This window comes from Cibotium barometz, chromosome 6 (assembly GCF_041138505.1).
Source record: "Cibotium barometz isolate CiBa-2024 chromosome 6, ASM4113850v1, whole genome shotgun sequence".
NCBI classification, from domain to species: domain Eukaryota; kingdom Viridiplantae; phylum Streptophyta; class Polypodiopsida; order Cyatheales; family Cibotiaceae; genus Cibotium; species Cibotium barometz.
Window position 1 is genome coordinate 55,644,606 of NC_141051.1, and position 13,066 is coordinate 55,657,671.

Here is a 13,066-nt window from a genome sequence, read left to right on the forward strand (position 1 = left end):
AAAACAAGTGATTGTTTATCATATGAGGACAAATCAATCATCTCTACTGACCATAGAAGTGATTTAAATATCCTCACATGTTGAGACAATCATCCTATGAAATTGTGCTTGTATCTTGGGGGTGCACACACAAGATATTTGTATAATAAATTTGAGAAATAAGATTAGCGGCGGCGAGGAAACATTTTGAGGAAAAACATAGGGTGATCAAATTAAGAAACTAATGGGAGACTGAATGACTAGAAGGATAGACTGAAACTTTGTTTAGAGAAATTTTTAGGATATATCTCATTAATTCGCATATTATAAATTTTTAAGAGTATAACTCCGTTAAGGTTTGAAGAGTTGATGTATGGATTCCATCCATTGGATGCTTTACACTAGGACGATCATCCAAGATCTTGAACCTATCTCACACAAACATGGATCTAACTTCGGGTTGTTGGAATTAGGGTTACAGAAAAGCACACAAAGCTTGGAGAAGAAGAAGCAAGAATGCACACAACACACAGTATATTAGATTGTGTCAATGTACAAAGATAAGTTAGCCCTAAAATAATGGGCGTATATACAAGCCGGGGAAAAACACCTCCTAAAGAGGGAAAAAGTGCCCCGGCGGTCCTAAGTGTGTTCACACACATCACTGCCTAGATATATGGTAACAAATCCCCCCTGGGAGTGATGGCGTGAACGAGAGCTCGCACTCATGTATAGGGAAGTGCCATGCCCGAAGTAGATCAGTCCACAAAGGGGAGCAAGCCCAAAGCTTTGCGAAAAGCTTCAAACTTCTCATGAGGAAGCGCCTTTGTGAAAAGATCGGCGACGAGGTTGTCCTGTGTTGGCACATATGCCAAGCTGATCTCTCCTGCTGAGAGTCTCTCCCTGACATAGTGATAATGCACCTCAATGTGCTTTGTGTGAGCATGAAAAACTGGGTTTCTCACAACTGCCACTGTCAGTGTAGATAGAGGTGGCAGACTCCTGTCCAACACCCAAGTCAACCACCATAAGCTGTCTGAGCCACACACACTCAACCATAGCTCTGAAAGCTGACCTGTACTCAGCTTCATAACTAGAAGTGCCCACAGTAGGTTGCTTCTTGCTCAACCAAGATATGCATGAGCTACCGAGCATGAAACAAAAACCACTTGTGGACACTCTTGTGTCATAGCAACCAGCCCAATCTGAGTCCAAAAAAGCATGTAAATCTGGCGGCAATGATCCCCCCTTGGGATAAAACAGCCCAAGATGTATGGTGCCACTCAAGTAGCAAAAGATGCGTTTAACTGCCTTCCAATGTTGAGACGCTGGGCTATGCATAAACTTGCTCACCTGTGAGATTGCAAACTGAATGTCCGGCCTCATAATGCATACATAAATGAGGCAACCAACGGCTGTTTGATAGAGTGTGACATCAAAGTGATCTCCAGCATCATGAAGACTCAACTTCAAACCTGTGTCCATTGGAGTAGCAATAGGCTTGCAGTCTTCAAGGCCAAATCTCCGCAACAATGTCTCAATATACTTTGTCTGACACAAAGCAATACCTGGCATCACACTGCTTAAATTGTATCCCCAAATAATGATGCAAATGCCCCAAATCTGATATCTCAAAAGAGGCATTCAAACGAGCCTTAAAATCAGCAATATGACTCTCATTTGGTCCTGTGAGCAGCATGTCATCGACATAGAGAGCAATGATTAGATGCATCCACACATTTAATATACAAAGTGCTTTCTCTTGGACTATTCTGAAAACCATGTGCAGTGCATGTATCTTTTCATACCAAGCTCGTGGAGCTTGCTTTAAACCATATAAATCCTTTTTCAACCTGCACACTTTGTTTTCTTGCCCTCTTTGAACAAAACCATGAGGCTGCAATACATACACCTCCTCGTGCAAATCTCCATTCAAGAACGCAATCTTTATGTCCAACTGATGTACATTCCAACCATTATGAGCTACCAATGCACAAATGCTACGAATGGTAGTCATACGACAAGTGGGAGCAAAGGTCTCATCAAAATCAATGCCCTTTTCTTGAGCATAACCCTTTGCAACAAGTCTAGCCTTATAGCGATCAACACTGCCATCTGACTTTTGTTTCAACTTAAAAACCCACTTACATCCAATGAACTTTTTACCAATAGGCAAATCACACAAAGACCATATGATGTACCATTCTTGATTATAGCATCATATTCACTTTGCATTGCAGCCAACCAATTTTTTGATTTTTGTGCCTCATCAAATGAAAGAGGTTCTTCCTCTTCACACATACTAGACACAGCCAAAGCATAACAATCTGATGCATAAGAGGCATGCTGAAAACCTGAACGAGTACGACTAGACATAGGTGCACTAGTTTTACCATCACGCAAGGTTTGCACCAGCCATTTAGGCATACCTCTAGCTTGCTCATTTTCAGCCCTATCCTCATAAATTACATCCTGTAAATCTGCATCAGAAATAGGCTGATCTATGATGTTGTTTGAAATCTGCATAGGCTGAATATTTGCCTCATTAGGACTTACATTTGAATTCCCACCTATAAACAGACGCAACAACATATCAAATACATCCCGTGAGCTCACACCTGTCTCTTTGGTACATGATAACAAAGGCTGCACAGCATCTTCCACAAAAACAACATCTCGACTAATCAAGATACGCTTTGACTGCAGATGATACAATCTGTAACCCTTGCTCTCAGCACTGTAACCAACAAAAATGCATTTGATAGCCTTATCATCTAATTTTCTACGTTGTTGCACAGGCACTAAAGCATAGGCCAAGCAACCAAAGACACGCAAGTGACCAATAGAAGGCTTCCTGCCATGCCAAGCTTCGTATGGAGTAACAAACTGCAAGGCCTTAGTGGGACACCTGTTGAGTACATTTGCAGCACACATGACAGCCTCAAGCCAAAACGCATGTGGCAAAGCTTGGCTCTTGACCATACATCGTGCCATCTCCATAAGTGACCTGTTTTTCCTCTCAGCAACACCATTTTGCTGAGGGGTATACGGCACTGTACACTGCTGTTTTATCCCACGACTAGCTAAAAATGCATCAAACTCTTTAGACATGTACTCCCCCCCTCGATCAGAATGGAGGGTGCCCACGGTGCCCACAGTACAATTAGATACATTTTCAGCCATAAGCAAAAATTGTTTGAATTACAAAAACACTTCGGACTTTGCCTTCAGTGGATATACCCATGCATGCCTTGAGTAATCATCAATGAAAGTCACGAAGTACAAGTGTTTACCAAATGACGGAGTTTGCATAGGCCCACATACATCACTATGTGGTGTACAAGTTGCAATTTGCAAGTGGCCCGCACAGAACCATCCTTTGGAAACGCAGAACGCTGCATTTTGCCCAAAATATAGCCTTCACAAACATGTTTCAATTGTGCCTCAAGAGGGGGCAATGAAGCAACCATATCAAATTTCTGCAAAAATGCAGCAAACTAGTAAAGTTTAGATGATCAAAATGAGCATGCCGTAGTTTTGCATCTAAAACTGCCTTTTCATCAGAAATTACATTTGCTGAATCTTCCACACACTTGTCATAAGAATTGAGCCTATAAAGCCCACGAAACAAGGTGCCAGATGCAATAATCGTATCACCAGAAGTCAAATCATGAACAGTACATCTGTCATCCACAATTTGACTACAAGTCCAAGTCTAGCAAGCGCAGAGACAGAAAATAGATTCTTCTTTACCCCTGGCACATACAAAGCATCTGAAAGTGTGAAAGCGCTGCCATTTACAGTAGTAAGCATAATTTTACCAATGCCCTTCATCACTGGGTAAGAAGAATTATTGGCACATGTAACAGTATTCCCATTAGAGACAGCCTCAAGACAAGTGAACATATCACGATGCGAGGTAATGTGCTTTGTAGCACCACTGTCAAAATACCATACATCAGAGTCAACAGAAACTGCCAAACATGCATCATGTACAAATGGGTCATACTGGCAATACACGCTAAACGCCCATTCTATATCCTGCACAACATTTGCATAATCTGCATTTGTAGAAGCATCCGCTATTGTGGCTGCATTTGACTCTTTCTTCTTTGCCTCTTTAGCCTTTAGCTTAGGGCGATTCTTAATGACATGATCAGTTGCCTTACAATAGTTGCACCTGATCTTTTTCTTGCCTTTATCTCAAGAGCCTTCTCAGATCTATTGTTGCTACCTGTGGAAGGAGAAGAAGTTGCAGACCTACTAATAGGAGAAGAAACAGTGGAAGGAGATGCCTTACCACTTCTTCTCTGTTGGGCAGCAACAAATGCCTGATCAACTGCACGCTGCCTAGCCCTATTTTACCTGGACTGCACTTCTTGCAATCTGCATTTGTAGAAGCATCCGCGATTGTGGCTGCATTTGACTCTTTCTTCTTTGCCTCTTCAGCCTTTAGCTCAGGGCAATTCTTAATGACATGATCAGTTGCCTCACAATAGTTACACTTGATCTTTTTCTTGCCTTTATCAAGAGCCTTCTCAGACGACCTATTGTTGCTACCTGTGGAAGCAGAAGAAGTTGCAGAACTACTAATAGGAGAAGAAATAATGGAAGGGGCTGCCTTACCACTTCTTTTCTGCTGGGGAGTAGCAACAAATGCCTGATCAACTGCATGCTGCCTAGTCCTATTTTTCCTTGACTGCACTTCTTGCAAGAGCTTGTTGACTAAAGTATCATACTTGACAACATCAGGTTTGTCCTCAATAACAAGTCTCCACGTGGAAGCAAAAGTCTAATATGACTCACGTAAAGCATCAAGAACAATCTGCATAAGAGAATGATCAGGAATAATCTCACCTGCAGAAATCAATTGTTCCTTGAGATCTTTAATCTCAGCAAGAAAAACATTCATGTCATCATTTTCTTGCATAATCTTCGATTCTAGCTCTTTTCGCAGGTAAGAGATTTTTGCCTCGTTACGACCTGCATACAAACCAGCTAGAATATCCCAAGCCTGTTTTGCTGTTTTAGCTGAACGAAGATGTGGAGTGATGTTACGTTTGACAGAAAGTGCAATCAAGGCGTGAGCCTGCGCATCTTTACTATCCCAAACGAGCTTGTTAAGCATAAATGGAAATTTATGTATTTCTTCATTACAATTCATAAAAGAACTTCAATAGTAATCAACAGCCATTCAATACGGGTGTGTAATTCCCAGAGGATCATGCTATTAGATGTGTTAATCCCAAGATACTAGATGTGTAATTTTTAAAAAACTAATCATCTCATACGTGTTAATCCTGATAGTCTTTGGATGTGTTAATCCCAAGACACTAGATGTGTAATTCTTAAAAAATGAAGATCTCAGATGTATTAATCCCGAGTGCCTTCAAATGTGGTTCTATGATAAATATTTGATAGTTTTTAACTTTTCATGGATACAATGAAAGAAGCAAGTTCATCCTTACTCGTCTAAAAATCATAAGAAATGCCAAATTTCTGTAATATAGTGAGAAATTATCGATAGGATAATACCTTTGCTCTACTTATTTACTGATATTTAGAAGACCATGATTGTTGGAAGCACTGTTGTCAATCCAACCATTGGAACTAGAATCAGTTATGGGATGCCATTAAAGTACACCTTCGTGAAAGGTTTTGTCCTCTAGGATTTTGAGAGGATAAAATGAATGAATTTTTGGAGTCAACCCAAGAAGGGAAGACCCTCCATTGATTCATTTGGAAGCTTAATCTACCACTGAATAACCTCGTCAAGAATGCTAAACCATCCTCTATTTTAGAAGCCATAATTATAGCCAGAGACTATGATAAAGTTTTTTTATATAGAAAGTGTCGAGAAGGACATGAGTCCTTCCATGTTAAGAGGTTCCCTAATTCAAGAGGGATGTCAAGCCCACCCTTGGCTACAAGGAATCATGAGCTAGAGCAAAATTAGGTCAAGAAATAGGGATAGCAAGGTTAAAGATAACCGAATTCAACAAGTATTTCTATGAGTAGATAGAAGAGGATTGGTGCAAGATTCATGTGAAGTAATGTACATGATGAATAGAGGTATTCTAGAAGAAGATACTAAGATTATGCAATTTCTATCATAGGTTAGATTGCGTACCCTAAACCCTTACGTTTTTCCTTGACAATTTATGAAGTACCATATTACATGGGGATATGAAATAAGGAATTCGTAAGGTAAATTTAAGGATAATAAATAATGGGTTTATATCATATGAGAGTGTATATGGATGCAAGACCTTAGGATAATAAGACCAATTAACTTTAAAATAATAAAGATCTTTTGGGGGCACAACAAAACGATCCAAACACATGACATAAAGGACTCTTTAGGAACAATGTTTAGATAAAAGAAGATTTTTACCTAGTGGGGACACCACTTTGGAAGAGATAGGAGGATTTACTTAGATACTACCCCGGCTCTTGAGATGAGGACATCTCGAATCTTTTAAGTGGGGGAGATTGTAAGGTCCCTCCCAAGCCATATATGTGTCTCTTTAAATATAAGTTTTAAGAAGAAAAGAGAGTGCACTTAGAGAAGAGTGAGACAATAAGGCTAGAAACATTAGAAACGTGATAGAATAAAAATATTAAGCTCCAAAAATCTTAAAAGAAATAAGAAGACAAGAATAGTTTTATTAAGAGATAAGTATCTCCAAAAATAGAATTTTGAATTTAGGTGATAGGAGGTTATATTTAGAGTACTTTTACATATCTAGAGTCCATGCACACTAAAAATGTGGGAAAGTAACGCGTTTCTAAAGATGGCACATTTAGGGCTATATACTGACGTTTTTGCCTAAGCTACTTCACAATGGCTTATAGACTAGATGCCTTCCGGTTCTTTTGATTGGTTATATGATCATGTTTTGAGTTTTTGTCAGAGAGTTGGCTGAAACAATTTGCTGATTCTGTCAAGGTCTCTACACATAAAAACTGTAAGAATGCAGCTAGTAGCCACAAGGTGATTCTAGACCTTGAGATATATATATCCCTTCATTCTTATCTAATCTCTTATAAAAGAAAGCTAGATTGCTATGACCTTTATGAGGAAGAGACTACTACTCCATAGATTTTCTAGACCTTGAGATATATATATCCCTTCATTCTTATCTAATCTCTTAGAAAAGAAAGCTAGATTGCTATGACCTTTATGAGGAAGAGACTACTACTCCATAGATTTTCTTTTAAAGAAAGAATAGTATGCCATAGCCCTGCAAGAGAAGGCTACTTTGTCGTAGACCTTCGAAAGAGAGAAAAGTCAGAGTACAAGTAAGAGGAGATAAAGCTTGGGGATGATTGGATGATTTCAATCATAAGAGAAGGTATTATAAAACTATTCTCATATATCAAGTTCTGAAACTCTTATTAATGATTGAGCAAAGACAACGATAAACAATAAATTTCTACAAGGTATATATATTTTTTATTTTTCAATTATATATCGTTCTTCGGGGTTGAGATATGGCCCCGGCTTCTCTATTAATTGTTAATAGTGATCTATTTGATTGATTTACCAGTTAAAGTTTGTATTCTTTTAAACAATATCAAATGCCTTAATAAAGAATATCTTATCGCAATCTCAAGTTGAAATGCTAAAATCTTTGTGAAAAGGATTGTTTTCTTAAGAAGGTAACATGGATTCTATTCCTATAGTTTAGTTGATTAAATGGATTGTTATCTTAGTTAAATTAAGGTGCATGTACAACTTCTCCCTGCCTTGACACTGCCCCGTTCTTCTGCTTGTGTAGCTAGATAGCGGAGATGTTAGTAAGGCCCGAAGTCCGCCCATGGTATCCCTCATACCATTGGGAGAATGAGGTTTGCCAATTCAGGCGAGTAATTATGATGCTACCTAGTTCTGAGGGCTCAAGCTAGTGCGGTGAATTAGCCCACCCTAGTTCTGAGGGCTCAAGCTAGTGCGGTGAATTAGCCCACCCTAGTGTGTAGACATCCCTCTGAGGGGCAAGAGGATCGAGCGATGGAGCCTGGGGGGCGACAGGTTGGCTTGAGTCCTCGTCCGAGCAACTGACGATGAGGTGTATGATCCCGTAGGGTTTTGCCCAGCATGTAGAGGCTGGAAGGACAAATTCTAGATCATCGGCAGTATAAAGGAAAAGAATAAGAGAGCCAGTTTGGCTTGTATGGAATTGATTCTAAGAATAAAGAGGTTTAGGATTTAGGAATGTACTTACTTGCCATGCTTGCCAACCATCTCCTCCAATAATAACAATATATTCTTCATCTTGCACCTTATCAAATAGAGCTTGCAAACCCTGTTGTAATGCAAAATCATATTCCTCTTGCGTAGATTCCACTACTTCAAGCTATAGACATATAAACAAATGAACATTTTAGAAAGTTGTTATTTAAGATAACGTTCTTTAATGAAAAGATAAGATACAAATTGCGGTAATATGTACTTACAAATATTGTTGGGTTATAGACTCCTCCTTCACGTGTAACATCACGCCTCAAGTTATTTTCCATCTATCCAAGAAAAAAGATAAATACTTAAAACTCTTATGCATAGGAAGCTACCAGCATGCTACTGGCATGTGTTGGTTGCTACCAGAATTTGCGTAGGAAGCTACCAGCATGCATTGGTTGCTACTACCAACATGTGTTGGTTGCTACCGGCATGCATAGGAAGCTATCGGCATGCATAGGAAGCTACCGACATGTGTAGGTTGCTACTACCGGCATGCATAGGTTGCTACCAGCATCATGTGTAGGTTGCTACTAGCATGCATTGGATGCTATTGGCATGCATTGTGTAAGATTCCTCCCCCACCCCCTTTTTGATGTCTAGTATCTTTCCCTGTAATCAATCCCTCTTCAGAAATATAAAGACCTTGTTTCTATCTGTTTTAGCCTAGAGAGAGAAAAATATTCTAGAGAGAGAATATTCAGTATGGATGTGGATATGGATGCGTATGTATGAATGTGGATATGGGATGTGGATGTATAAATGAGGATGTGAAAATGGAGTTAAACATGTAGATGTGGATGCATGGATGTAAATGAGGATGTGGATGTATGGATGTATGCATGTAGATGTGGATGCATGAATGTGGATGTATGAATGAGGACGTGATAGTGGATGTATGCATGTGGATGTATGGATGTGGATGTGGATGTATGGATGTGGATATGGATGTGTATGTATGAATGTGGATATGGGATGTGGATTTTTAAATAAGGATGTGAAAATGGAGGTAAGCATGTAGATGTGGATGTATGGATGTGAATGTGGATGTGGATGTGGATGTATGGATGTGGATATGGATGTGAAATTATGATATGTGATGTGAAGGAATCTGAAGTGAAGAGATGGAAAATGATGGGATTGGATGAGTACACATATAAATGGAATGTGGAATAAGTAATGTGGAAAAATGAGAGTTGATATAGAGATTGTATTTGTAAATGCTGTTTATAAATGCTGTTTGTAAATGGCTGTTTTATGTCAAGAATGCTGGGGAAGCATTTTGACCATCTTGTGATTAAGGTCGTGGAGACCTACGTGATAAAGTTGCAACTGCTGGACGGAGAGTCAATGGAGGACGTCTCGCGTAGCAAGGTCGGCCGAGGTCTTGACCAGCCTCGGTTCGATTAAAATGGTGAGCTTCCGGTACGGTGGATGAGGGACCAAGGAAGCGGCCTATGAGTGAAGCGCTAGGTCACCTGCGAAGGATCCTAGAGGGTGCTGACCATACGGTGCTCGGGCTCTGGGTCGCCTAGGATACCCACGCGTGCGTCGAGGAAGATATTGGAACAAGGAGTAAGAGTTGTTTTGTGAAACCGGGCATGGATCTGGTTGACTGACCTTGCTGGTCCTCAACGGATGAGTCCATGGCTCTTTTATATGGATCTGTTGGTTGATCTTGCTGATCTTCAACGAGAGTCCATCTTGATAAGTGATTATATTGTTGAGTATTATGGGCTAGGAACTATTGAAACGGCCCCTGAGTGGTCAGGTGGTGAGCGTTCTAGTTGCCAATGATGCCATAGATACTCTGATGAAGGAATGATGAGAATGTTTGAGAATCAACCGGATAATTTGGAAGACTGTGATCAGTGGTACTATGGTTTCATTAAAGGATTGTTTTAAAGTTAGCTGATGCTAAGAAAAAGGCAATTTCATATTGGGTGTGTAAGTGGTGTGCCTAATTTTATGTTTGCATGAACTTCCGGCTAGGGGGCCTTGGAACTCTTTTCCTTGGTACCCGGGACAAAACCTAACCAAATTCCAAATTGGATCCCATCACTACAGTGGTTGGGCGGTTGGCTAACCCATGGGATCGGATGGGGTTAGGCTGGACTGATGGATCCGTAAATCGAGACTCAATTTTTGTTAATACGATAGATAATGTAAATCCCGGACAGTAATTGTTCTATGGATAGGAATCAACGGCTGTGCCTCTTGAATGGGGAAAAAAGCGTTGATCCCAATGATCCAAGTGCAAGTTTCTTCCTTGATCTGATCAAGTATCTTGAAGATGCAATTGGATCAACTTGATCAGAAATAATCTTGACTACGATAGAGTAAAAAGTTATCCTGGTGGAATCGCCCGTGCTTTCCGGGTAAAGGAAGTTTTCCCGAGTTCGGTTTTGGAACAACCGTCGGATTAGTCTCTTGTCCGGATATCCGTGGGCGAGGCCCCGAATGTGAGACCCCTGTCCCGCGCGAGAAGTGCTACTTCCGCTGCTAGTACCCGAATCCATTGCGCGGTGGAGACCGGGATCTCACAGTTGGTATCAGAGCTTTTTGGTTAATAAGGATCAATCGAGAAGCCAAATATATCAAAAATTTATCAAGAATCAAAAAGGTTGTAATTGTGATATAATTCATACAAATTGATATTCAATCTAAAAATTCATAAATTAGTAATTGGGTCTTCAAATGGAAGTACCGCAATTATATAGAATCCTGACTTGCTTGAGGCCTAGACATGATGGTATTTACCTTATAATTCCAAGGGCCTTGACTACCCGTATATACCGAGAGTATACTGCAGCTCTTTACTGACAGTATATACGAGTAAATCTAAGACTTGAAATTATAAGCGTTAATGCTATCTAGATGATGAATTCGAATGTGGTTGATATGATTTTTAATTCTGTTTTAGAATCGATGAATTGATTTGGATTCTGATTGAAAAATGATGATTTCCAAAATTTAGTTGAAATGTAATAAGCTGAGCGAAACCACAATGAGGATGAATGGGACGAGTCCCAGTGATGATATTCATAACTGGAATGATGATAATGATTTCAGCAGATCACTATGAGATTAGTGGGTTGTGCTGTCAGATTGCTACTATTAATACTTGACTTGGTGGATCAAGTTAAGGGATGAAAAATTGAGAACTTGCTTGACTAAAATTCCTGTGGAGGAATGTTCAGAAGGAAAATTTTCAGTCTAATGGACCATTATCGTGTTAAAGATATGAATGATATGATCTGAATGAATTGTTATTTAATGATGAGTTCTATATAAGGGATAATTATCCCCGTATTCTGTTGGGTTGACCAGAATATAAGGAACCCCAGAATAAAATTGGATCTTAAGAAAAAGAGTTATCCTCTACCTTGCGAGATGAGGACATCTCGCACCTTTTTAAGTGGGGTAGAATGTAAGATTCCTCCCCAACCTTCGAGGTATACAGGAGTAAGAATCTCCCTTTCTGATCTTATAATTATTCCCTCTCTAAAATAAAAGAAAGTTCTGTTTAACAAAGGAAGACCCTTTTCCTAGAATACTTCTCAAGAGTCCCACCTGTTTTAAGGATTCAGAAGTGAGAATTGATGTTTTGGATATCAAGGTTTTGGTCTTCATTCGAGTACGGCCCAAAAGAAGTTCTTTATCTCTTGGGGAGTATATGAAGTTATCCCCCAGATATTGTGAGCCTTATATCTGAATTCAATGAAAGTAGGTGACTTAGCCTACAAGCTTCTTTTATCTCTTCATCTCAAAATTCTTAATGCCTTCTATAGAAAAATGTGTCAAACCCAAATCATGGAAAGACGGTAAAACTTCAGTGGCAAGTTACCGTTGGCTTCTAAGTTACGCTAGCTCCTTCCTTTATATAAATCGTAACTTTTACTTGTCGCCCACAATAATCTTACTCCCATCAATCTCCTTCCTTTCTTAATCTCCTTCATGGCTTGGCAACAAGAACTAGTTTTATCTATAATGATTCCTCACCTTCAATACGCAAGTGAATCTGTGAAGAAGGATTTTATAGAGCAGTATGAGCGCTCACTTTTTCCTCACTTGGGAACTTCTGTAGCGCAAACCAAATGGCGGACCTATCAAAACATAACTAGGGTAACACCCTGGGGTCAGCAGCACTTTCGTAACAATGTCCGCTTGGCCATGGTTATTGAAGCTTTGGGTTTGGGTCCCCGATATTACTGTGTCATGAGATCAAGGCATCCTGGGTTTTCTGAGCGGGTCTTCTTACTGGCATGTTTTCTTCCTCGTGAGAAGATATGCCTTTATCCCGTTTTTGGCTTGCCTCTCAGAGGTCCTTTTGTTAGATCACCTCATACCGCTGAGATAGGTGCAGCAATAACCAACAGAATTATTCCCATAGATGAGTTACCTTATACTTGTGCAGCTTGTGAGGACTGCTTTTGTGATCATATGATGGACGGGCTTATGGAAGTGTAAAGAGTTCTTCTATCTTTACTGTATAAGTTCCGAGAATGAATAAAGTTTAAATCTTGTTCTTATTTTGAATCTTGCTCTCTTTAAGACATTTCTTGATGGTTAATCTTGATTAAAATTTTTCTCTAAGTCTCATATTCGTGCATCTTGCGAAATTATCCCAGTTTGCGAGATGAGGACATCTCGCATTTTTTAAGTGGGGTAGAATGTAAGATTCCTCCCCCACCCCCTTTTTGATGTCTAGTATCTTTCCCTGTAATCAATCCCTCTTCAGAAATATAAAGACCTTGTTTCTATCTGTTTTAGCCTAGAGAGAGAAAAATATTCTAGAGAGAGAATATTCAGATTTTGAATATTTTTGGATAGAAAAATATCTCTTAT